We start from the raw sequence: 27,776 nt of genomic DNA, 5'->3' as shown, positions 1-27,776 counted from the left end.
CTTGGGAGCATTTTCAGTGACCTAAGTTTCCCTAAAGGGGAGTGGGGAGGCAGCAGGGCATTGCTTTTTACACCTGGGTTTATAGAATTTATTGAAACTTAGGAATTTATTGAATTTATTGGATATATTGAACCTTGGGAAGACAGAGAGGCTACATACCACACATATATACACTCATTGGCCATTTTATAACTAAGAAATATTGTCAGAACCAATATTCCATCTATGACCATTTCACCTATTTTTTGTTCTTCTGGGAAAATAATTTCAAAAGCCAATTCTTTTCTATCAGATTCAAAGAATTTGGTTAAAACAAGCAGAATCAACTGTACTATTTGTTTTATTTTATTGTAATTTGTATCATCAATATCTACACCAGGGCACCGAAGATAGTTAAGGGGCAAGCAAAAGCAAAACAAACAATGATGAAAACGTTAAGAGCCAGTTTGGGCTAGTGGTTAAGGCAATGGGCTAGAAACCAGGAGACTGTGAGTTCTAGTCCTGCCTTAGGCATGAAAGCTGGCTAGGTGACCTTGGGCCAGTCCCTCTCTCTCAGCCAAACCCACCTCACAGGGTTGTTGTTGTGGGGAAAATAGAAGAAGAAAGGAGTGTTAGGTATGTTTGCTGCCCTGAGTTATTTATAAAAATAATAAAGGCGGGATAAAAATAAAATAAATAAATAAATAAATAAATACAAGAGCTCAGTTCATTATTAATCTAAATCAGAAGCATTGGTTGAAGGTCCTCCATGTGGTTGATCTTTTCTCACAGAAAGGAAAGGAAAGGAAAGGAAAGGAAAGGAAAGGAAAGGAAAGGAAAGGAAAGGAAAGGAAAGGAAAGGAAAGGAAAGGAAAGGAAAGGAAAGGAAAGGAAAGGAAAGGAAAGGCAAGGCTCAATTCTGTCCACCCACCAAAGCAGAAATGGCCAGAGAGGCACAAAGCCTCATGGCCAGATGGGAGAGGATGGTCCTGCAGTGGGCCAATGAAATCCTGCAGGTCACTGATGTCTTTCAGGGTAATATAGAATATTTACATAGGAGCTTGTTATTACATTTTCCAATGGAAAATGCTATTTTCTTACTGGATCTCCTTGATCTGGTTTCGGCTTGCTCCAACAGCAGGCTAGTATGGAGATGGAGGCTCCATTATGAGGACACATTCTCAAGTAAGCAGGCCAATTTGCAGCCAAGGCAAGGAGGGTGTGTAGATGAGTCCTTAGTTAGTCGTACTGTACAGGTAGTCCTCACTTAATGACAGTAATTGAGACCAGAATTTCCATTGCTAAGCAATGTAGTCATAAAGCATGATGTCATGTGACTGCATTGCTTAGCAATGGCAATCCTGGCAGTCCCCGTTGCCATCATTAAGATCATGGGCTGTTAAGCGAGGACTTCCTTGCAACCTCCTGCTGGCTTCCAACAACCAAAGTCAGTGGGGAAGCCGGCCGGAAGTTGTAAGTTCCAGGTGGCTTGCAAGCAGGCCAGCAGGCAAGTAAGTGGCTGCTGCCAGGTGAGGGAGGATGCACAGGCAGGTGCAGCAGCACACACAAGTGATTTTGGGCCTGGGGGTGGCTGCTGCCAGGCGGGGGAGACTTAGCAGAGTGACTTGCAACCTTCCCTGCTGGCTTCCCCACTGACTTTGCTTGTGGGAAGCTGGTAGGGAAGGTCGCAAATGGTGATCACATGACCATGGGGCACTGCAACCATTATAAGAGCGAGCTGGTTGCCAAGTGTCCAGAACATGATTACATGATAGCAGGGATGATGCGATGGTCAGAACTTTGAGGACTGGTTGTAAGTACCAATCGTTCAGCACTGTCACAACTTTGAATGGTCAGTGAACGAGTGGTCGCTAAGCAAGGGCTACTTGTACAGTATGTGATTTAAATGCAATAAAATGTATCAAGCAATTCAAAATTAAAATACTTTAATTGTGCATCTGTATATATTTATATATTTCTATACACACACACCACTCCCTCCCTCCCTCCATCTCTCTCTCTCTCTCTATATATATATATATATATATACTGTATATCTACACATACACACACATACAAACACAGAAATCAGGTTACTGAGTTGTAGATTTGTACTAACATCATACCAAAATGTCATATGACAAAGTAAAACCAGGAGACTGTGAATTCTAGTCCTGCCTTAGGCAAGAAGCCAGCTCGTTGACCTTGGGCCAGTCACTCTCCCTCAGCCCTAGGAAGGAGGCAATGGCAAACAACTTCTGAAAAACTTTGCCAAGAAAACTGCAGGGTTTTATCCAGGCAGTCACCAGGAATCAACATTGACTCGAAGGCACGCACACACCCACATGACATGCATCTAAACTGGGAAACTTTGTCAATACAAAGAACTTCAACCTCTTTCTGTCTTTACAGAAAAACAAAAATAAGGTATTGAAAAAGGGGTGATTATGACTTTGCTTCCTCATTGTCCATGAAAAGAAACAGAGCAGATGACTAGATCATTTACAGATGATGAGGTTCTGACTGTCTGGCCAAGCTTCAGCTGGTCTTTGGAGAGTCATTTGCATGTTTAACTCATCATTTGAGTGTCAACATTAATGTGCTTCCTGCACTATCAGTAGTAGAAATTGCTGCAGAGATTGGCCTTGGAATGATCTGAAGCTTCATTGTCTGACAAATTAGAGGAGGTAATACAATCTAAAAGTGTTGAACTATAACTCCATCTCAGGAGATGACCCTAGCTTTATAACCACATCCTCCCCCCCCCCCCCACAACTAGCTAGGCATGAGCATATTTTTCATGATGGGCATTTCAACTTCAGCCACTTAATAGCCATAGAAAGAGATATTGACTGAGTCCACTGTAGTCACCATTAAGACAGAAGGTATAACATGCAGTGATGTAGTTGATGGTGTGGAGAAAGGCAAAAGAGTGTATTTTGGTTAAAAAGCTCTCTTGACTCCAATCCCCATTTTCAACTTAGAAATGCCTTTCCAAACTGCAACCATTTCAACAGGCTCAGCACGGCTTTCCTAACTTACTTGATGGTTTCAGACAAGAAGTTATTTCATCCGCAGAGAGATCAGCAATGCAGGAAATGGTCACATTTTCATGAAATGCTCTAGGAGTTTTCTGAACAGGCTTTCTTAAAGATGCTGCCTTCCCCTTTCATGGACAGTACAACTTAATGAGCCGACAGCAGCTCACCGGCTGATCATGTTTTGTCAACTATTAAATGCTTCAACCAACCTCATCCCTTTCACTTAAAAGTTACAGTGGGGGCGGAGGGCTTGACAGCCTGCTTTCAACTTGCTGGATCACATGCTGTTCAGGGCTGCGATGTTTTTGTGGCAATCTAATCTCAAAATCCTAATGTTTCGCAGTCAAGCCAATAGAAAGCTTCCTTTCAATTAGGAGTTGCCAATCTTTTTGTGTTAGTGAGCACAAATGGATAATTGAGAGTAAGTCGTAAACGCTCCCATGAAATGACTGATGCTAAATGGGGATGTGGAGAGAGGGTGGCCAATCACAAACACTTAAGCACTAAAGGATAAGCTGGTGAGGAATCCTATCACCTCTCTTGCTCTGCAGGATGCTCTCTTCCATTTTTTCCCTGACAAGTGGGCCAAGAATAACTTTTAAGAATAACTCTGGACCGAACTATGGTTCAAAAACTAGCACAAAAATGGAGAGGATACTGGTGATCTGTTTTGCAGCACACCAGATTTCTGTTTAACCTTTTCTTAAATTAAAAGCAGTGTACTTTTTAAGCAGCATACAAGTTGGAAAGATGGGAGTCCTTGTCTTAAGCTTCTTAGAATATGCATGGGGTAACAACTAACTTACTTTACTGTATCTGAGGATGAAACCATGTTTAAAGTGAATTATTAATAACATCATGTTTTTAATACAAAGCCTGGCCATTTCTCACAAAGACCCTGGGCCAGAGGAAGGGAAGTTTACCTCTTCTCTCGCCAGTGGATTTCCTGTTGACATCCATTCACCAACCCACCTCTTGCAGTTAAGAAAAACTTGTTGGGAACAAAATACCAACAGGAAAAAAGCAGATGGGTGAATTATCTTATAAAATGTACCCTTTCAATAATGTATAAATAATCATCATTTCTGTGTACATTTGTCATTAATTCTGCTGGCCAAAGTAAGTTAACGTTTCAGTGTTTGCCCACTGCAATGTGTAACTTCTACAGCTTTCTGATGGAATGCAATATTTATGTTAGCCATTGTTAATGAAAATAATATATATGCATTTATTTGTTTAGTCACCATAGCAACTCTAGGTGGTGTACACAATATCACAGATATGAACTAAAAACAGCAATAAATAACAATAGAAATGTTTAGCAATCCATGTTGGGGGAAACAGCAGAACAATTATGTAACATATGAAACACGAAGCAAAATCAAAAGCAGGGTCCCAGATCATCTTACCCAAGGCCTGCTGAAAAAGTCAGGTCTTCGAGTTAGAACAACAAATTAGGGCTTTATAGACTTCAGACAGTATTCTGTTCTACAAAGCAGGGGCACCCAGAGAGAAGGCAGTATCCAAAGCTCTGTAAGATTATACTGCTTTAATGATGGGATCTGGACCATGTTGACTCAAACCTTTTCAGATTGGAAGAAACAACAAGTGGTCCCACAGTATAAACTCCATGAAGGACTTTATATGTGACAACCTGCACCTTGAATTGTACCTAGAAGCCGATTGGTAACAAGTACAGCTTGCCAAATAGAAGTGTCATGTGGATAAAATGATGTATGCTCATAACGTCCTGCGCTGCTGAATTCTGGACCAGCTGTAGCTTTCAAATGATCTTAAAGACCATTTAAAGCACATTGCAATAGTCCAAACAGGAGGTGCCTAAGGCATGAGTGTCCATGAGAATGTCTTCCCAATCTAGGAAAGGACATAACTGGCACATCAAATGAATCTGTGCAAGGACCTTCCTGGCCATAGCTGACACTTGCTCATCAAGCAAGAGCAGACAGTCCAGAAGAAGCCCCCCCCTCCCCCAAGTATGCTCAAGTTCTGCTTGGGAAGTACAATCCCATCAAGAACTAAAGTTGGAGAATCTCTTGGAATGGGAAGACCTTAAATCTTCCACCACTTGGCCTTGCTAAGGTTGAAAATATGTTTGTTCCTGCCCACCCAAACCCTTACATACTTCATGAACCAGGGTAGGTTCATCAGCACTGCCTTTTCACCCCAGGGTTGAGAAACATAATTGGATATCAACAATATATTGATACCTGATCTCATGCCATTGGATTACCTTTTCCAATAGCCTCAAATGAATGTTACATAGGAGTGGGGAATCTATAGAACTCAGAGGAACGCTGCAAAGCAGAGGTCTCAGTTCAATCTTATCCCCAAAACAACCACACTAAAGGGAACCGACCCCAGAGAAAGGGGGAGAAACACCATAACACAGTACTCTACACTTGCAACTCCCAGGAATGGACCAGAATGATGCCATGATTGTTGGTATCAACAGACACTGAAAGGTCAAGTAAGGATTGGTGAGTCACATCACCCATCCCAGTCCCACCAGACATCATCCTCAAGTACAGTCAATGCATCTCAGTACTACTGTATACCAGAACCTGTAATCTGAATAATCTATTCTGAATCTATCAGTTTTACCATTTGTTTTAAAAAAGTATATGATAATAATTTTAGGATCCACTTTGGTGGTAGCTGGTCATATGTTGAATACTATATAAAACATCTTACCAGAATAATTTAATATGTATAAATGGCCAGGAAATAGTTATAAATCTAATTAGAGTATACAGTAAGAGGAATTTCCATCAGGACTGTGGTTGTGATAGTGAAGTTTACATTTCTTTTCTCTGTTTTGCTTAATCCCAGTGAAAACAACCTTTACACCTAGTATTATTTTTTTTTAAAGACTGGATCAGATATTTTACTGGTTCCATTGACTGATGCCTGATTAAAAAGCAGGTATCTTTCATTTTATGCAAATTATGTAAGATCACTTTACTTTTTATATATGCAGAAGTTCTCTAGTGACCCAGATTTTTTAAATACCATATTTTTTACTTTGGCTTTACTTGCTTTTTAAACAGGGATTGGTAATAGTGAACCAAACCTGATGAAGATGAAGACAATGGGAGCTGACAATGTAGTATGTATGATGAAGTCATTATTTTGCCTAATCTCTTTTTAAATCATGCCATGTTTCATGACCCTGAGTCAATAAGAGCCAGAAGCAAACCAATATGAAAGTGGGCCAGAATGCTTAGCAATGATCTTCCCACTGTAATTTTGTAATTGAAGAGGTACTCGATTAAATTCTGAAATTTGGGGGGTGGATGGGTTGCAGAGAGCAAAGAGATGCAAGTGGCAAGATTTATAGTAGTGGTTAAAAGCCCATTTTGAATGAAACCAAGATTAAGTTGCAATAAATCAATAAATCTTTGTTGTTCCTTTTCACACCATACCAACGTATTTCATTAGCGAGTTGTTTTATTATGCCTTTGGCATTTACATGTAATGCATGCTTATTTGGTTAGCTTTCATAGAAAACTAAACATAGATGGATCTGATTTGTACTTCCATGGATGATCACCAGAAAGTACTATGCCATAGTCTACTTTGGGAAGGGTTAGTTTGGTTTAGTTTTTTTATATATATATATATATATATATATATATATAAAAAAAAAACTAAACCAAACAAATCTATTCAATTGTGTTGGTGGCAAAAAAACAACATGGAGCATGAAGGGCCCAGGTCAGCTTAAGGGAAATTGTATTATTTAACGAGAGAGCATAAAGAGTAATTTAGACATGAGTTCGCCTAACGAATCACCATGTGAAGTTTGAGACATGGGGTTGGGGTAATAAGGATTTGAAAATCAGATAAGAATTTGAAGTCTGAAGGTAACCAGTTCAAACCAATTTAAGATTCAGACCAATAAAATATTTGACCATTGACTATAAAAGGGAATCAGCACTCCTCTTCCAAGTTCTCTGATTAGTAAAATTTGCAGAGGCGATAAAAATGATTTGCCAATTACTTAAGTTAGAACCGGAGAGCCCACCACACCATTCACCCTCCTCAGCTCACCTGCAAGTAAGATCTCAAAAACTCACAAATGTGGCAGTATCTGGTCACCCTAGTCACTGTATTCATTTATTATATGGATGAATGGAGTCTTCTGAATAACCAGTGTAATTCCATCAAATCCAGGGTTCAAATCACTAAGATACAGATTTCTATAAAATTCACACAAAGAAAGCAAGTCCATAAAGCTGATGGGAATAATGAATTGCTACTTGTAATTCCTTGCATGATAGGATGTTCTCCAGATCTGTTGGCTTGCAGCTCCTCAGATTCCTGGTCAGGAGTTATGGGAGTTGTATTCCAACCCATGTTGGGAAGGCTGCTTTGGTGAAAATGGCTTTCTTTTTCCTGCCTTCAAGTTATTGTGGTCTATGACCGTAATAAAGATTTGATTTGTACCTTCAAGTTACTGTTGACTCCTGGCAACTGCCTGGACAAGTCCCTGCAGTTTTCTTGGCAAGATTTCAGAGACTTCAGAAGTGGTTTGCCACTGCTTCCTTCCTAGGGCTGAGAGAGAAGGACTGGCCCAAGGTCCCACAGCTGGCTTTGTGCCTAAGGCGGGACCAGAATCACAGTCTCTTGGTTTCTAGCCCACTGCCTTAATCACAACACCAAACTGGCTCTCTTAGGTTCGTGTAGGTTACCTTGCTTATTGAGAGATTGGAGAAAATTGAACAGAGAGTGGAGGGATTGGCTAATGGCTGTAATGGTGATTAAGTTTACTCATTTTTCTAAATAGACTGCAGTGGCAAAAGGAATGTAACATGAAAATTGTGTATAAAACTGCTAAGCTGGCAGGACAAACTGCTAAGCTGACAGGAAAAAGGCAGAAGAGGTGCAATCACAAAGGGGAGAGAGAGGTGGGCAAAATGCTAAGAGCAGACATGGAGACACACATATTGGGCAGAAGGTGGTGGCATGCCAGGAGGTACAGAGATGACGGCAGAAATGAAATGATGGATATTTGAGAGAAGAGCAAGCAGTGAAATGCTAAAGGCTTTCTCTTTAATTTAGTGCCAGATCAATATTGCTGGAGACTCATCTTCTCTGTTTATCTGCTCACCATGAAAAATCTGGGCAGCATTTCAAGCCTTAACTTTAACCCTCCTGAACTCATAACATGCAGAAACTACCTCACAAAGTCAGAGGATAGTGCATGTTCAGATCTTAATGTCTCCTGAGGTTACTAACTATTGGAAGGAAGGCATGTTTACCAACCCAGAAATGTTTATGTGCCAGTCTCAAGCAGCAATATTTGTCTAAGCCATTAGGATGCCTATGGATGAAAATAATTCAAAGTAACTATTTATCTCATAAAACTCAGGCATAGAAGGCTAGTGTACAACTATGTTTGGGATGCGGGGGGGGGGGCATTTAATGGGTTTCCCTTGTTTTTATTTGCATCTCATCTTCTTTCCCAATTTGCTTAGCTGTTCATTTCAAAGTTGAAGATGAGAATGGAATGGAACATTGAATGAAGCACTGAAAGACACACAAAGTGATGAGAATAATTTCATTCTGATTGGTGTTTGCGTTGAACTATTTGAATAGTTGAAGATGTCCAGGTGGCTTGAGAAGAATGGTTGCTTGGGCATTTTCCGTGTTTGCTCCCCCCCCACACACACACCATTTCTGGAATCCAGATAGCCTTTGTAGTGACAAGGCAGGCAAGCCATCCTCTACATTCATAGTATCCCAGATTGTCAGCTGCAAACCCAGACAGATCCAATGTTCAAAATTTGAGGGGAGGGTTTTCCCCAAGTGTTATATGCTCCTGCTCACATGGTGTGGAAGAGATTCCAACCCCCCCAATTCCAGAAAAGACTGGTGGCAGAACTCCATGGAAGAAACAGCACAAAACTGTTGGATGAGAGCTGTGAAACAATGGGCTTTGCCATCTCCCCTCAACTCAGATTTAAGATTTGAATTTTCAGAAAGCCAAAAAGCAAGTACAGGAACTTCTGATTCAAGGAATCATTACTTGGGTAGGCACAGGTATATGCCTGGTTGGCATTGCCCTAAGATTATTTTTTTGTTCACTGTGGTTAAAGTTAATTTTATGTCCTCTCTACATGCCCTTGTGTGCAATGTGATATCTTTTCTGCATTAGAATAATTTCAGATATGTAAACCAATATCGTATTAGGATTTGTTCAGAGTCATACACTTTTCTGAAACTTTATTGCATGGGATAACCTTTTTTAAATCACTGTCTGTGATTTGGATCCACTCTGTATTTTCATCTCCCCACTGATTGGTTTTGGCAAGGGGCTACCACAACCGGAAAAGGAAGCATTCCATTTTCTTTTGATGTATTGAATTTTAGATTACACCTTGTGTTGCAGATCTAACTCCCTGAAAGGGGGAGGGCTGTCTTCCTTAGCCACACACCTCAGAGCCTCAACAAGGATGTGGCGCTACAGAACTTGTCTCATTCTTTCATCTTTTCCCTTTTTCATGTGCAAATAAGGCCATAGGCAGGGTTCCTACTTTATATCTGGTGCTAAAGGAAGAAGACATCAGGTAAAGGCATTCCCCAGGAACATTGGTGGTGGCAGCAGTAAATACCAAGTGGCTACTTCAAGGCAAGAAGGCATGCCAGGGTATGTGAAAACCAGAGGGCTTCTGAGAGATTTCTTCCATCTTTCAATCTATGGGCTCAGCCTGCTGCTACAGCTTTGGAATTTAGGAAATCTTCTCATCTGAACTTCAAGAATTAAAAATATCATTTTAAAAATTTGATTTCTTATCCCAATGACTTTTTTTTTAAATGTCATTTAGGTTTGTCATTTTAAGCAGACAGTTCTTCAGAATTTTGTCTGTCTGTCTATCTATCTAAAGCTCATTCCAGACTTGGCTGAATATGTGCCCATCTTCTGCAGTGAAAACCAATGCTAAAGAAGTTATTAAGTATTTTTGCAATCCCCCAATCATCCTTTGGTGATCCTTTCATCACACTTTTATCCTCTAATGATCCAGTTGCAACTCAAGCCAATTATCTGCTTCTGATTTTCAGCCTTTTGGGGAGTGGAAGGATGTCTTTAATAAAAGAGGTGTGTTAAGCCTACCAGAGGCTTAATGCATTACTTTTATAGCTTAAAAAAATGAAAAAAATCACACTGGTGATTTGCAAGTATGATCTTTGAAGTTCGAAGAGCTGCAGAAGTGGGTCTGAAACAGGTTGCCTATCCTTGCTTTAAAGAAAATATTCAAATAATTTGCTTGATTTCTCTAATTAACCATTTACTTGACATTTTTCCTAATCGGTATATATACGTAATCTGAGATTCAGTTAACATATCTTTCAGACAGATTGAAGGGATTCCACCTTCCTGATATTCCTCTGGTTTCTTTTTAAGCAATCTCTTCATTGTCATTGTTTTCTTAGTCTTCTCTGTTTTTGAAATTAAGCTTGACCATGTTGGATTTTATATATAGTTTGAATTTGATAGCACTGGTAATCCAAAGCAGTTGGACAATGCAACTCAGAACCACACTAGACAACTGGTGATGATGTAAATCACTCCTTAAGTAAAAATGGTGGCTGTCATGAGTACTGATGGTGAGCAGGAGGGGGCCCCTGTCCAGGGGGAGGGGAAACATGCATAGTTTAGAGACTTTGAGCTGTCATTCAAAGAAACCCAGAATAGACCCACCTTGACTTTTGGGGTTTATCTGTCTGGGTTTTCCCACGCTTCTTCAGTTTGGTAGGATTTTCTGTCTACAATAACAGTAATAAAACACTAGAGACTTCCTCCTTGTCTCAGTGTGGTCTTTGCTTAGTTAGGACAGTGGCTTTTTACATGTACAAATGATTCTTGGAGTGTCTACAATAAGGCCTAGAATGTAGTAGGCATCGATGAGTAAGGTCTTCCTTATTCCCTATCCTAAAACCAGAATCTAGATTTGGGTGCTAAGTTTGCTACAGATAATAACTTTGTTCCGTGACCACCTCATTTAGCAACAGTTTGCAGTTACTACAGTGATGAAAAAGTAACTTTATAACCAACCCTCACAGTTACAACCTTTGCAGTTCTATAAAGGAAAGCAAAGCTGAAGTAAGCTCAAAAGCACAGTCCTGGTTTCACTTAGCGACCACTTCGCTTAACGACTGAGTTGCCGGTCCCAATTATGATAGCTAAACAAGGATTACTTGTATTTACTTTTCATGAGACTACCGGATCAGGGCTGCAATATTTCAGAGGACCACTAGATTGCAGAAATGAGTTGAAATATTCTTTATCCCTTTGCAGCATCTTACAGTTGTCCAGATTTCTGCAGCCCCGATCTGGAAGCTGTCCTTTTAAAAAAAAATCCACACAATTGCTAATTAACTCTCAGATAGTTTTCCCTCATTCAAGAATTTGCAGCAGCATTCAGGACTGAGTCAAGGGTTGCCTTCCCTCTAATCAGCTCCGTAAAAACATGTCCTGAAGTGCAGTCCTAAGTCTTTTTCCCCCTCTCTTTTTTTCTTGTAGACTGGTTGTAAATTTAACCAGACATTGTGAGGATAGTTGAAGTCACTTGTTATTATGTCATTTCTCTCTTCTGGCTGCTTTCCTGATTTCTTTCTTCAACTGAAAATAACCCTTTAACCTTGTTGAAAGGGAGGCAGACATACTGTATCTCAAGAGCTATGTTACTTCTGGAACCTGGTATGTTTAAAGAAAAAACATTCTGTGAAGGTTTCTGTTCCTCTTACATGTTTTAATTTAGTGGACGCTTTGCTGCCTTGTTACCTGTAGAAAACCCCAAACTCGTTTCCGCATGCATGCATTATTCCCCGGATTATTTTCCTCCCAGTTTATTGTGCTACTGTGTGTTCTGGTTTGCATGGATAACTCCAGTACTAAATGTGTTGAGGATGAATGATGTCAGTCTAATAACAAAGCTGAACAAACCTTTGTAGCAAATTTAACCTCTTGCTATTTCTTATACATCTGATCCCCCACTGCACCAAACAGATGGATCCAAGCAGATAACACACACATGCTTCAGAGATACAATAAAACTAATCCTACAAGAGGATAGTAATGCTGGGAGTAGATCTACACTCAAAAATTAAAAAAAAAACACTCAGATTTGTTACTTCCCTTGCTGGCTGTGGAATTCTGGGAGTTGAAATCCACCCATCTTAAAGCTGCCAAGGTCGAGAAACTGTCAGAGTCAAGCCTGCCTCTGATTGGGAAAGTGAAACCCTTTCTGAGTCAGAGGAAGAAACAGAAATTTATCAGGCTGAAACTGGGAAAATGAAACTCATGGATGAGTCAGCAGCGCAGGAAGAGTCCAAGGTGCTGATTGGCCAGGATTTGGGGAGGATTCGAATCTGCCAATCAGTGTGCACCAACGACAAACAGAAAAGTGTGCAAAAGAGAAGGCAGTCCGATTGGCTGCAGAAGGGTCCAAGAGCGCCAAGGATCGGGATAAAAGGCCGATGCACGAAGAGCGAGCTGCCAGAGACAACCAAGCCTGCAAGCCTCCAGCTTCCATGGAAGAGTCCCTACCTGCATCAGAGACAGCGTCTGTTGCTGGAGAGGAATCAGTGCCTTTGCTCTGCTCTGAAGAGGACTTGAATCCTGCTTCTGCCGCCATCGAGGATCCATTGCTTGCCAAGCCCAGCAGTCTCAGTCTAGCTTCCAGCCTTGAAACTCTGTGATCTTCCAAGCAGCTTCTTCATGCCTTGAAACTCCAGCGCCACCATGAGTCTTCAGTTCCATTCAGCCGTGCTTCATGTGCTCAGCCAGGTTCAGGTGCTTCACACCTATCTTGTTCTGGATCCGGGTTCCAGTCTAGTCCAGGGCTTCCAGCTGAGTCCAGTCTTGTTCTCAGTTTCCAGCCTTGCTTCAAGTCTCCAGTCCAGAGAAACCAGCCTGATCCAGGGCTTCCAGCCGAGTCTAGCCTTGCTCTGAGTTTCCAGCCTTGTTCCAAGTCTCTATTCAAGAGAATCCAGCCCAGTCCAGGGCTTCCAGCCAAGTTTCCAGCCTTGCTCCAAGTCTCTAGTTCAGAGAATTCAGCCCAGTCCAGGGCTTCCAGCCGAGTCCAGTCTTGATCAGAGTTCCCAGCCTTGCTCCAAGTCTTCAATTCCCTGAACTAGAGAACCCAGCCTAGTCCAGCGTATCCAGCCGAGTCTAGCCTTGTTCCGAGTTCCAGTCTTGCTCCTAGCCTCCGACCTAGTCCAGAGTTTCCAGTCAAGTCCAGCCTTGTTTCCAGTTCGTAGCCTTGCTTCGAGACTCCAGTTACCAGCCCCAGTTCGAGACCTGCATTTTCAGCTGTAGCTGCACTTCGCGCTCCAGTCTCCTCCAGCATCTCAGTTCCAGTTAGAAGTCTTATTCTGCTGCCTTGTTGTGGCCAGTTGGGCTTGTTGAACCCAATTTTTCCTATATCAAGGACTTATTTATAGTAAATAGTTAATTAATAAAGAGTATTTTTGATATTACTCTGCCTCATTGCATAGTCTGAACAGGACAGAAACACTGCTCTAGAGAGTATGATCTTTTCCCAGCCTCACTATATTACATGTTGCAGTACAACTTAAAGCGGATGTTAAGGAATTGTTTGTGAGTACCCTTTTAGCAGCTACTTTTTGGCTTGGGGAAGGGTTGCTAATAATTGGAAATCTGTTCATTGGCATCATTCACTGGACTTTATTGAATCACCCTTTCTCCTTGAGAGCCAGCCTTTTACCCTATTCAAAGCTGGGTTCTTTAAGCAGGCGGAGTATGTCCAGGCACATGCCTGTGTGTACATTTGTCATTAGGAAAGCCCAATTCCAAAGAAATGGATTTGTGATTTAGACACTTAGCTCTCTTGTCACTGGGCAGGCCTGGCATTACTCACTCAGCATTTCAAAGAGGAAGCTTCTCGGCTTTTTAAAAGAAGGAAATGTTTCTTTCTCTTGTGCTTTTGTTTTTGTTTTTACAATAGATTGGAAATCTGCCATCTGCTCAACAACAACACTGAACACCACCCTACATTTCAGGCAGGCAGTCTGGCTTCTTCTGTTTATCAAAGTGGACCCTGGTTAATTGCTTACATTTCTGTTTGATCAAGCGACATACAGCCTGTACTGCTTTGGGTTCTAATTTGATTATCTCCTTTTCATCTTCCACCCGCCTGCTATTTTAGACTCACTCCCCATTAGCTCCAAGAGGGAAGAATGATGACAGAGCCAATATCTCCTTCCCTTCTCTGTCATTATATGAACACAGGCATTTGTAATACCCAAAATTCTAACAATCCAATTCCTATCACTTTCTTTTTTCTTTCGAAGTATGATACTGGTAGGAGATCTGCCTAACTAGTTTGATGATAGAAGTAAAAAAATAACAGGCTTCTTTTAGGAATAGGTATGTATGGTCGCATTAGGACCTATGGAAAGATACACAATAAATACTTTCCAGTGAATTTCAGTTTTTCCCCTCTTGCTGGAGGCGCTTTCCTATATAGGCAAAAATTCATTCAGATTAGCTTTGACCCACAAAGGCTATATTCTTCCAATATTTGATTAAAAGCAAGCACTAAAGAGAAGGTGATCCAACTAGAATCTACAAGATTATCATCATGATCCAGTAATGGCTTTTGCTAATCCCTGGAGCTTCCAGGTCATGCTTCCCCTCCTTGTTTCTGCTTTCCATTGATCTTTTCTAACCAGGAATCCATTAGTACAATCAGAATCAACAGCATAGTATTTGCCGGACATTCCCTATTTGTGCATTAGATTCAAGAAAGTCAAGCAAGTGGACAGTGGTAACATTGGGTATATCCCTGGAAAATCTCATCAGGCTGTGGTACGTTGTATGGACAACATACATATTTTATCGATATTTGGCCTTCAAAAATGCCCTCTGTTTTATTACTAGCCACTGTACCTTATTTTATATGTTTAGTAGTGTTCCTTCCTGCTAACCGATGAACCAAAAGGGACATAGGCGTTGTCTTCTTTTCCTGCTACCAAGTGTTCCCTGCCAATCAGCTGAGTAGTACAAGAAGATCTAGGAAAGAGTAGTCACAGCATTTTCCTCTCCCTGTAATCCAGTTGTAAATCTTATATAGATTGCTGTTCAGATTAGGAAAAGTCTTAATAGAAGTCCACAGGGAATAATTTTCATTGGGTTTGCAAGGGAGAAATTGTACTGCTGATTGGCAGGGAGCAGACAAACAGGAGAGGGTACATGGTCCTTTTTTGTTTTAAATGTCCTAAATAATATCAGGGTCAATTCTAATAGTGTGGTTTGTAAGGAATTTTCCCTTAACAATCCATATGGAAATAGGACATATTTGACGTAAGAGTGAACACATGTGCAACAAACACATATGGGATCAAGTCTATTCTGCCAGTCCTAGTTAGGAACTAAATGACAGGTTATATTAATGTCTCAACTGGGAGAATTGTTAATTTGGATACTGAAGCAGGTATGGATAGCTAACCTAGGGAAGAAATGTAACTCTTCCTTCCCATACAGTGATCATAGGAAAATCCCTTAGTTGTCCATTAGAAACAACTACTCAACTGAGAGTAATATTAAATTTCCTAACTCTAATTTCAGAAAAAGCTGTTGTTGATTTTTTTCCTGGACTGTGTGAGAAAGGATACCCCCTCCCAAGTCATGTCTAATGTGATTTGATACATAGCATCCCACTCAGCTGATGCTATTTTATATTTTTAAAAAAGCCCTTTCAATTAAGGTTGACTTTCCTATGGCTCATGGTTTATTTTTTATCCTCTTGACCACATGGGATATTAGAAGTAAAAACAGGAAATAGGGATTGGTTCTTTGTTCCTCTCTTTTATCTCTCCTCTGTTTTCCTCTGATTGGGTGAAACCTAACATCTCCTCCTCAGCTTCCTACAAGGACTGTCCTTCCTTCTCCTTTTTCTCCCCTTTAGAATAGAAAGGGCAGAAAAGCAGCCTTTCTGTCATAGCATGCAACTCCTCAATATTGCCCTTTTGGATCTTAAGGATTGCTGTACATGCTTTTAATGGGTTTTGCTGTACTCACAATATGCTCAGCTAAATACAGTTCTTGGTGGATATCTCAAGATTTTTCCCTATAAGGATTAAAAGTCTGGACTTCAACCCCCCATACATACCTATAACTGGCTCTCTCTGAGTTCAGACCATTCTAATCATTGTTGTTTATTCGTTCAGTCGCTTCCGACTCTTTGTGACTTCATGGACCAGCCCACGCCAGAACTTCCTGTCGGTTGTCAACACCCCCAGCTCCCCCAGGGACGAGTCCGTCACCTCTAGAATATCAATTCTAATCATAAACAAGCCCAAATGTAACTTCAAGGAAGTGGGTAGGGAGAAAGTGGAAGGCTCCAGAGCTTTCCTAGATTTCTGTAACACCCTGAATCTCTTTTGTGGTGTTGGGGAACTGGAGGAATGAATGCTATGTATCCCGACTTGTGCTGAAAGGTGGGATATAAATCTAGCAAATAGCTAAAATAAAAATGAATGCAGATCAGCTTTAGAGATAGACTACATTTATTCCTTCTCATTTCTAAAAATGGGAAGGCTTTCTCTTACTTACACACAAAAGGTGAGCCCAGCATGGTGTCCATTATGCTGGACAGTACAATACTGGAACTCTCTGATCAATTCAGTGGCATTGTTCTGTAAATGTTAAATATAGCTTTTCCCTTATTAAACTAATTTGGCTCATTCCAATTTTCTCATTTCTTTGGCCCAAGCAGGAATCTCCAAATTTGAAATGTTAGTTTCAATAAAATTCTGTGGCAATTCTGGATCATTTATTTTAGGAATACAAGTAGCAGGAAAACAATCTTAGAAAAAAATGAACAGCACTGAATGTACATGTCCAGAAATAGAAGATACTCTCTTCTGGGACACAAGAACAAACCAATACTCAGCAAAGGATTTTTTATATAAAACTACCAATAACTAGATAACAGAGAGAACTAACTTTTGAAAGAGTTAAAGAGATTTTTTTATTAAAAAAATCAGAAGCTCACAAGCTTCACAGATAGCATTTTCCCTCCTTCAAGTACAAACTGGTTTGTTATTATTTTGAATGGAACCCCTACTGATACTTAGGCTGTGGTTTATTTTCCCATCCACAGAGATTTCTTCATTTTTTTTTCTTTTCTTTTAAGGAGTTTGGGCAATTTTGTACCACTTAGTATCCTGCAGTGAATTAGCCCTTGATTCAGTTGTAACCTGCAATAGTTTCCCACAGAACAGTCTTCAAAGAATAACATGTCTGTATAAAAAAGAAATGCTTATTCTTTAAAGCATATTCATTTCTGCATAACAAATCATCACATTTGCATTTTGCATTCAAAATAGCACTATTGATGTCTGCTAGAAGCTAAACTTGAACTGGTGGTTTTGCAGATATTTAGTAAATATATGTTAATGTCAACTCAATTAAAAAAAAAAGAGCAAGCAAGAGAGAGATTATTTTACAAAGGAAGAATATTGTGTTGGCTTTGCAGGATTTAAAACAAAGTGGAGAAAGTGCTAGGTAATGCTTATTTGTTAATATGAATCTGCTGGGTTCTTTTCTTTTCTTTTCACAAAATGAGCCAACAGGTGTTCTATTACTTCTGTAGTTTTCAACTTGGTTTTTAAAAAAGCCAACGTTCATTCACGCTAAAATTCCGACACTTTTACTCACTCTTGGAAGCTCTGCTTTCTGTCTGCTGGGAAATCCATCAAGAAATAATGTGATAACTAGAAGTGAGCACACTGGCTGTGAACATAAACTCTGTCTCAGGGCTTTCATGTTCCTAATCCCAAACATTCACAAAGTGACCAGAGGTCTGGAGGAGATTTCTACTCATTCTATGCATGAAGATATAAGTTTTGGTGTGATCACCAGTCCTGATTTCTTTGGGTTCTTTATCATTTTGATAGATTATGTGCCATCAAATCAATGTCAACTCTTAGCGACCACAGAGATATTTTTTCCAGGATGATCTGTCCCAAACCTGGTCCTTCCTGTCTTCCAACAGTGCACCTACCACCTCTGTAATTGAATCCATCCACCTTGCTGCTGGCTGTCCTCTTCTCTTTTCTTCCACCTCTCCCAGCATTAGAGCCCTCCCCAGAGAGCTAGGTTTCCACATAATATATCCAGAGTATAATAATTTGAGCCTGGTCATTTATGCCTTGATTGGGAACTCTGGATTGTTATTTGATGATTCAGTTATTTGTTTTCTTGACTAGCTGTGGTATTCTCAGGAGTGTAGAGGAAGGTTCTCAGTCATCCAGGTGGAATTGTCTGTAGGTCGAGTCATGGTGACTGGATTTCTTTCTTTTTGGTAGAAACGTTTTGCTGCTCATCTGAAGAAGCTGCTTGGACAAGTGGTGAAATGTTTCTACCAAAAAGAAAGAAATCCAGTTGCCATGACTCAACCTACAGACATATTCTCAGGAGTATTCCCCAGCACCAAAATTCAAAAACATCAGTGCTCTTTCTGTACTGCTTCTTCAAAGTCCATGGAAGTAAATGTTTTTATATGATCATCAGCCCTGATTTGTTTGAGTTCTTGATTGTACATTGTAGATTGTTATATCTACAATGAGTAGAAGACCCCTTCTCAATATGGAGTCATCAGAGACTTCAGAAACAGGGCACAGACCTCATGAATCCAATTAATATCCCCTATCCTTCTCTGCTTATTTTTCTATTTTTACAAATATTTTGATTAGCTATTTTTAATGTTTTTTTTTAATTTCTTGAGGATATATATTTTACAAAATAATATAGTATTAATATAATAGATCTATTAATGTTTAGATAAACAAATATGTTATCATTTTACTATGGACTTAGAGATTATATTGTAATTGTTTTGAGTTTTAGTTGTCTGTGTATAATCGTATTCATTTGATTTAGTTTGATGCTGTTTATTGTTCTTATTAATTTTATGTTGCTGGTCATTGACCGAATAATCTATCTATCTATCTATCTATCTATCTATCTATCTATCTATCTATCTATCCCCTATCCCAATTTTTAACTCCTACATAAGCAACCTGAGTATCTCCATACCACTAGAAAGGGGGCCTTTTCAGTGGTGGCCCCACATCTAAGGAATAATGCCCTTTTAAAATATTTGGCTATCAAAAACATTTTTTCATGCTTAACTTTTTTACTTTCAAACTTATACTTCTATTTGCCATTTTGGAACTTTGTTTTTGTTTTTTTAATAACAACAGCCATGAAACATGGAGTACTATGTTTTTCCAAATAAATAAGTGGAAATGTGAAATCACCAACACAGTAAAAAAATATTTGCTTGTTTTTCCTGCTGCATATTCTGTTCTGTGTTAGTTTAGCTTTTCACTGACATCTATAATTATGAGAGATGTATTGAAATTTAAGAAAAATGCAAAATGCAGGGTTGAAAATTGTTTGCTTCCTAAGGCTTACCTGTTTTTAGTGTACATGACAAAACATTTAAGACTAGATCTTCTTAAAATAGAATTGACTACAGCAACATAAAGGGGTTGCTATAGCAGGAATAATATTTAAATATCTCTCTAGAATTCACACATCATTTTAAAAGCCTTCAAGTTGTAAATCTGAATAATACTAAAATCAGATTTGACAAACATTCCTGCTAAATGCCTTCTGCTGAGAGCTGAATGCCAGCTGTGTAATGTCTTCCCTTACAAATAGGATGGTCTGACTGGACTTAACTTCATCTCACCCTGGAAGGTGAAAATGGTATTTTTGCCTCTGGCTGCATCAAGGTGATAATGAACTAGAGATGAAGTTGTAAAAATGATGCAACGACTACATGGATTTACAGTGCTGATGTTAGAATGACAATGGAAGTGTCAGATGTGTATAGGGTAAAGCTCATGAATGACAAACAGTTGGGTTTCATACCAGTATGCAGTCAGGTCACTTTCTGCACAGAAGTTAATATGCAAAATAGTTAATTGCCCATGCCAGATTAGACAACGCTTTTCCCAGTCCCCTCAACAAGAAACACAAAAGGAAATCTTCAGATATGCTCTATTCAAAATCTCCTCTTTATACCCATTTTCCTCTTGGGCACATTAACTTTCCTCCTTCTCCCCTCTCCTGGTGTCCAATCCCATGTCACTATGTTCCCAGTCTGCCTTGTTGTAAACACTTGGGCACTTGCCTGTTAGAGTACAGACAGGATGGGAAGATACTATAACAGTCCAAATGACTTTATTTCCTCTTAGCTATGTCTGCAGGCAAGGAAAGGAAGCAAGAGATATATGAGGGAAAGGCAGAAGCAGAAAAGACAGTGAGTAGGGGAAAGAGGTGCTAGGGAAAGAACATGGAGGTCGTAGGAAAAGAGGAGATGAGGTTGCTGGAAGAAGAAAAAGATTGACAAGTTGGGAGGCATGAGCAGTTTTGTGTGGGGGAAATTTTGTATTTCTTTGCCTAAAGGCCAAGAAATCTCTCTTTGGCAGTGACTCATACCTAAAGAAGCCAAGCACATCACCAGTCCTCGTTCTACCCAACATGTGCCTAATTCTTGTGCTGAAGTTATTCTGGCTGCCTTCTAGTCTGTCTAGCAAATTTAAAGGTTTAAAAAATAAGTCCATCAGAGGGAATGTGTGTCCTCCTTCGCTCTCTTCACCTATGAGAACATTTCCAAACACAGAGGGCTACTTTGTTCAGTTGCTGCTGGTGGTATCTGCCATGAGAAGGAGGGGGGCAAATTAAGAAACTGTGGTAGAAACTCTGCCCCCATATGTGATGTCACAACACAAGTATGAAAGGGCAGAGTTCTGGTTGTAATGTTATAATGCACATTTGGCATCATTGTGGTTCAGAATAGATGCCTATGCTGCAATCATTTTACACTTTTCCTGACCCCCATCCAGATCCTCAGTATCTGCTGTCATCTACCAACCCCACCAACCTTGCCCTTGGTTGCCAGCACCCTGCCTCCCCCACTTAAAAGGGGGGGGGGAGGCAGAGTGCTCAGCTCAGTTTCTGCTTCAGCTTCTTACAGTTTAAAGTATGGCTGAGGAACAATTCAGGGTTCAGAGTAAGGTGGAGGTTGGGGATTAAGTCTGGGACATAGAAACTCTGGGGCAGCCATTTCTGTAACTGTAATTCTAGATTCCTCAAGAGTAGCTCCAGTAATCTTGTTGCTTCATTCATATGATAATAGGAAAAGGTACAGGGCATCTTGTAGATATATCAGCTGTCAACACTGGTGGCCTGAGAAGACTTCAGGGAGGGGAGTTTGGGGAATGGGATAGGTATCATTCAAGGTTCCTTCAGGACAGACTAAATCTACTTGCCAGAGGTCCCCCATCTTTGGCTTATAGTATTCTGAGAAGGCTTCCTTCTCATTGACTCATTGACAATTTGAAGAACAGTTTTCAGAAAGATTCCTGTTGTCAACATAATCACCTTGGGCCATTCTCAATCATTATTATTCCCTTTTAGATGTATTAAATATAATGCCCAAAGAGAACAGATGATATTTTTCTTCTATCAATTAAAACAAACATTTATCCCACTTAATTTCCTAGCACACTTTTTTTTTTTGTACATAGAGGTTTATTATGAAATGAAAGGTTATACATCTTTCCACCAGTTTTTGATGAGCTATTCATTTTGAAGCTTTGTGTCAGCAGGTATACGAGCGTTATCCATAAATGTGAAATGTATGCAAGGTAGTCAGCCTCATGCTGCATTTCGATGAACGTTTGGGTTTCAACGTCATGCCACTCTGTCAAATGTTAACAGAAATTAAAGGTAACATTCATATACACCTTTCACAAATCACAGCCTTATCTGTCAGCATTTTATAATAACCTAACATCTATGATCTATCGGGATACTAAAGTGTAATTCTTAGCCCCGGAGGAAAAATCATGACATTCTCAGACCACTAGAAGAGTAATATATATTTCCACTGAGCAGAATTGTCAAGGTTTCTTTTCAGACTTTGCTCACTAATTGCATTTCAAACAAGTTGCATTGTGGATTCTGGGAATAATAGGCAGGGAAAGCACCTGGCCTGATATAACTTTAATATATTTTGATAACCAAAGTTCAGGTTTATTTAGTGTAGCATTCTTTTATCTTTTTAATTTAAATTTAAATTTAAAACAAAATATGTTTTCTATGTTTTTTTTTAAATTTTAAATTTAAAACAAAATATATTTTCTAAAGCCACACAAGAAAAAAAAGACCCATCTTTTTCTTTTAACGATCTGCAAACCAAGCAGTAAAAAGGTGTCAAGCATTTCCTTCTCTTTGTCAGTCTTAGTAAATTTCCTTTAGAAATGTCTGAGTTAGATGAACCTCCGCAAAGTACAATAATTTGGCTTTGCTTTTATTTATCAGATTTAGAGACTGGTTCATTCACAGTTTGCAGCTCTAGTGGCTTACAACAATGGAAATAAAGCAAGGAACCAAGAAAAGTCAAGGATAACAAAACAGTATAATTTACAAAAATATGCCTTGAGGAAACAGTAAGTCCCATGAGAAATAGTTAACAACCATTTAATGAGCAATGTGGTTGAGGTCCTGACCTGATGCCTGGAGGTTGTGTGGGTCTGGGTGGGGAGGAACAGACTCAGGCCCAAACTTGACAAGACCAAGTGGCTGTGTGCTCCCCCACTCCTGGATCTGGAAATGTTTCATCATTGACTTTCAGTGGGATGGCACTTACCTGTCTGAGACTTGTATGTAATCTGGGGACCTTCTTGGACTCTTAGCAACTCCTATAGCCAGTGAGAGCTGTGGCCAAGAGGGCCTTTGCACAGGCAGATCTTGAGTACCAGTTGTGCTCTTTCCTGAACTGGGAGGTCCTTCAGACAGTCGCTCATGCTCTAGTCACCTCACAGTTGGATTACTGTAATGTACTGTACATGGGGCTGCTCTTGAAGACCATCTGTAAGCTGCAGCTAGTCCAGAATGTGGCAGCATGGGGAGGGATGGGAGCACCATGTTATACCCTTGTGACCCTGCTGCTTTGAGAACTGCAGTAGTTGCCAGTTGCTTCCAGGTGCAATTCAAGGTGCTGGTTATCACCTTTAAAGCCCTCATAGTATAGGGCCTGGCTATCTGAGGAACCATTTATCTCCAGTTGTCTCTGCCTGTCTTATTTGCTCCAGCAGGGCAGATGTGCTTTGGGTCCCATCAATGTCATGTTGTGGGACCCAGGAAGAGTGCCTACTCTGTTGCAATTCCTGCCCTTCTGGAATGATCTCCCCTCAACCCCCTGATTTGTGTGGCTCCCACCCTTATTTTGTTCAGGAAATGGCTGAATACCTGATTGTTCTTCCCAGGCCTTGGGGACAGAGTGATTAATTTAATATAGCTGCCCATCTCATATAGGTGACTCTGGGCAGCTTATTGGATTAAAACACACAAACCACATATAACTCCCTCGTACCCAAGGATAAACAATGACCCCATTCACCATCAATAATAACAGAGCTCATCTTCACACCTGACCCAGACACTTGTGGAAACAGACAAATCTTCAATGCCTTGTGAAAGGCTAACAGGACTGGGACCATCCTGTTCCATAGGGCAGGTGCTGCCACTGAGAAGGCATGATTGTGGATCTCCCTGTTTGGTTTGGTTTTGATTTGTTTTGTTTTGCATTTTGCTGTTCTGGTCTGTTGGTCTTTCTTTCAATACAGGTAGTCTTCACTTAACGACGGTAATTGAGCCTGGAATTTCCATCACTAAGCAATGTGGTTGTAAAGCAAGATGGCATCGCTTAGTGATGGCAATCCTGGCAACTTCCCTTGCCATCGTTAAATGAATTTTACCAGTCATTAACCGGAGCACCTACCCCAACCCAAGCCATTCTGGACTTGGTTCCTCCCAGCCCCAAACACTGCCTTCAACTCCCCCCACCCACCTATCTCCCCCCACATCTCTGCCCTTTTGGAAGCCCTGCACCCTGCCTTGTGGGGTGGCAAGCAGACTTGGAACCGTGTGGCTCTGGGGCTGCAGCCAGCTCCAGCCTCCCTAGCCCAGCCACATGAAGATCTGGCCCAGCTAACTGCAGCTGACCCACATGAAGATCCAGCCCAGCCCAGCCCAGCCCAGCAACCATAGCAAGCTCCAGCCTCCCCAGCCCACATTAGTTCACCCAGCTGCCTCCTCTCCCAGTTCCCCACACTGACCTTTTGACTTTTTCACTCAGCCGCCACGGGAGAAGCAGAAGCGCCTCGCTGCCTTGGCTAAGTCCTTTTCAGACCCAGCTTCTCTGGCAATTGTTTCTTCCACATGGCTCCCTTCTGAATGCTGTCTTCCAAAGCTTATGCTTTCTTCTCAGAGCCTTTGGAAAGATTTTCACGCGGCTGGGCTGGGCTGGGCTGGGCTGGATCTTCACACGTGTCAGCTGGGATGAGCTAGGCTGGATCTTCATGCAGCTGGGCTGGGGAGGTTGGAACTGGCTGCAGCCCCAGAACCGCACAGTACTGGGTCTGCTTGCCACCCCACAAGGCAGGGTGCAGGGCTTCCAAAAGGGCAGAGATGAGGGGGGATAGGCAGGTGGGGGGAGTTGAAGCACCTCTACAGTTGTAACTGTGGGTGGCTGCCAAGCACCCAAATTTTGATCATGTGACTTCAGGGGTGCCTCAACAGTCGTAATTTTGTGCACAGGTTGTAAATCCATTTTTTCAGCACTGTCGTAATTTTGAATGGTAGCCAAATGAATGGTCATTAAGTGAAGACTACCTGTAGCTTCATTTTTAGTTGTAAGCTGCCCAAAGTAGTTGGGAGTCAGGTGGCCTAAAAAAAAATAAAAAATGAAATAATGAAATGAAATGAAATATGAGTAAAGCAAGATAAGGTAAGGCAAAGTAAAATAATTAGCAGACCCTTCTAATATGAGAAAAGGAATGCCAGATATTAAAATATAGTATTTATCCAGTTGACTATATCAGGAACAGGGACCCAAAAACAGCATGTATTTGAAAGAAGATCTTGCAGTTCCAGGTTTTCATATAGTTTTAAGTTTTAAAAAAATGTTTGTAAAACAGTTTTTATGGATCTTTGTCCTCTCCAAAGCTACAGATCTCCAATAAAGCTATATCAAGGAGTAAATCAAAATGGAAGTTGGGGTTCTGTTTTCAGCTCAGCAATCAAACTAGAGTGAAGAGTGAAAGAATAAATCAGATATGATAGTCATCCTGTCCAGAGTTTCAAGAAGTTCAGACACAAATAACAGGAGAATATGGGAACTCAGACCAGGAGGAAATGATTAAACCAGTGTTGTATTTAGTAAAATGGAAATGAATGATTGAATGAACCAACCAACAAACAAATAAAGCCTACCTTTCCAGTCCTTTCTCAACTGTCTTTGATATTTTCCTTTTCCTGAATGAACAACGATTGAAGCTGCCCTCATGTTACTGCTGCATAGATAGGGGAGATGCCCACTTCCCCCACCCCATCCCCAATTTCAAGTCAAAAAGAGATTGGTTCAAAAGTTGCCCAGCTAGGTCTTGTTTTGAAACCCAATTACAGGTAGTCCTCAATTAACTATCATAACTGGGACTGGGAACTCCATCACTAAGTGATTTGGTTGTAAAGCAAAAATCATGTGACCACGTTGACTTACGATGGAAGTTCTGACCATTCCAGTTGGAATCATTAAGTGAATCAAGCATGGTTGTTAACCGCAAGATCATGTGACCACGACTTGTGATTTCCTGCTGTCTTCCCGATTGACTATGCTTGTCAGAAGGGGGGAAGGTTGGGTGGACAGTGAAGGTCACAAATGGCTACCACATGATTGCAGAACACTGTGACAGCCACAACTTTGAGGACCAGCCATAAGTCTCCTCGTTCAGCACTGTTGTAACTTTGAATGGTCACTGAATGAGTGATCACTAAGCAAGGACTACCTGTATCTATAGACTGGATACTATTGCAAGCTTCCAGCATGGGCTATTGTGTGAAGCAGCAATATTTCTAGAGTAGTCTTCTCCATTCCTTCTGACTGATCTCTGAAAACTAGGTCATGTGCCTTTCAAATGTATAGGAACTCCAATGCCCAGAATTCCTCTCAGTATGGCCAAGGATACTAAGTGGGGAAATTTGGACATAAAATATTCTCCCCAAATGTTTTTACAACCCTGCAAAGGAACCATGTTACTTTTTAAAATTGGGTTGCTAAATTGTGCTGTCTCAGGAGACAGACATATCCTAAGGCAGAAGGATGTATTGGGAAACAGGACCAAAGATCTCTATCCATATGATTCAGACCAGGATTTGGCCCACCAACTGGTTTATACAATTTTGGCTTGATTATTTATTTTTAATTTTTAATATTTATTATTTCCAACCACCTAAATTCTCATGGCAAACGAGAGAGAGAGAGAGAGAGAGAGACAGAGAGAGAGAGAGAGAGAGAGAGAGAGCTTACTGTTTTTTGTTTTATACAATTACAGCTGATGGGGAATGCTTATTATAGGCATTAAACTAGAGAAGAGAGAGCAAGCAGCAGTGGAATTATATGAGTGGGGAGGATCAGTTTAAAGTATAATCCTAATGGGAACTGATTCCCCAGCTATAGACCAGCCAATCAGCCATCAACTAGGCTGTCGTGGAAAGGTAAAGTGGAAAGGTGGGGAAAATGATTGAAATAACAAATCCTTAAATCTGTGGTGCTGTTGAACTGAGATGCAGAGGTTTGAAAAAAAACATGCAACATTATATCATCACCCTGAGACTGAATCTGCCTGTGTTGATGCTGTAGTGATAAAATTCAAGAGATATGTAAATGGGAAGCTTCTTCAAAGTATTCTGTAAATAACATATTCCATCTGTACATTTTACATGGGACATTCATAAGACATATTAATTAGATCATCATTGTTTTGTGCTTCTCACTTACTTTCTCTCATTCTTACACACACACAGGTCATTGTCTTTTGTTCAGATTTCTTTAGCAATCTTAAGCAAGTTCTTGGTCCAATGATCTTGAGTAGAATCACTACAAGGCAGAAAGTTTCATCCTTCCCACTTCCCTTTCATGGATCACTTCCCTGTTTTTTTGCTGCAGGCTAATCAATGGGAGTGGGAAGGAGGCTTGTTCAGCGAGTCCAAATAGAGTAACCAAGCACTACCAGCAGCCTACAATTTTGCTTGGCAATGCTCTGGAAGGACAGCAAGTAGTGCAATCTTCTTAGTGCTGCTACTCTTCCATCTTCTTAAGAAGCATTAGTTCAATGTGTGCAGTGATGTCAGGTACAACAACCTACTACCACTCAGTTCAGCATGAGGATTATCCTTCCATTTGGAACCATTTTATTACCCTATATTATTATTTCTATATCAATCTTTTGATTAGCACTCAAAACATGTTCCAACAACGTCTTTAAACAAAATATTTGCACCATCATGGTTAATTAAATGCTGGTATTATGCTAATTAAAACAGCAGTAAAAACTTTGCTGACGGTCAATTTCTTTTCTTAAAGAAACCTTTGTGTTTCTCATACAGTATCTTCCTTTCATTTTATTTGACATCTCCAGATCCATTCGGGAGGCTGAACTGTGTGCCACTGAATAGATGGTCACACTTTAAAGTGGTTGAAAATTTGTCTCCAGGAGAGAGAAGAAAGGCAGGAAAAATGAAAAATGTTCATGTGGTGCAAAGACTAAGTAAAGATTGGGTTAGCCCCAGAATCTTTTTCCTCTCATTAAACCTTTTGGGGGTACTTATCTTATTTATCTCCATGCAGT

The sequence above is a fragment of the Candoia aspera genome, chromosome 3 (genome assembly GCF_035149785.1).
Source record: "Candoia aspera isolate rCanAsp1 chromosome 3, rCanAsp1.hap2, whole genome shotgun sequence".
Classification (NCBI taxonomy): domain Eukaryota; kingdom Metazoa; phylum Chordata; class Lepidosauria; order Squamata; family Boidae; genus Candoia; species Candoia aspera.
The sequence above is the reverse complement of the archived record's forward strand: the minus strand, read 5'-3'. Positions refer to the sequence as shown.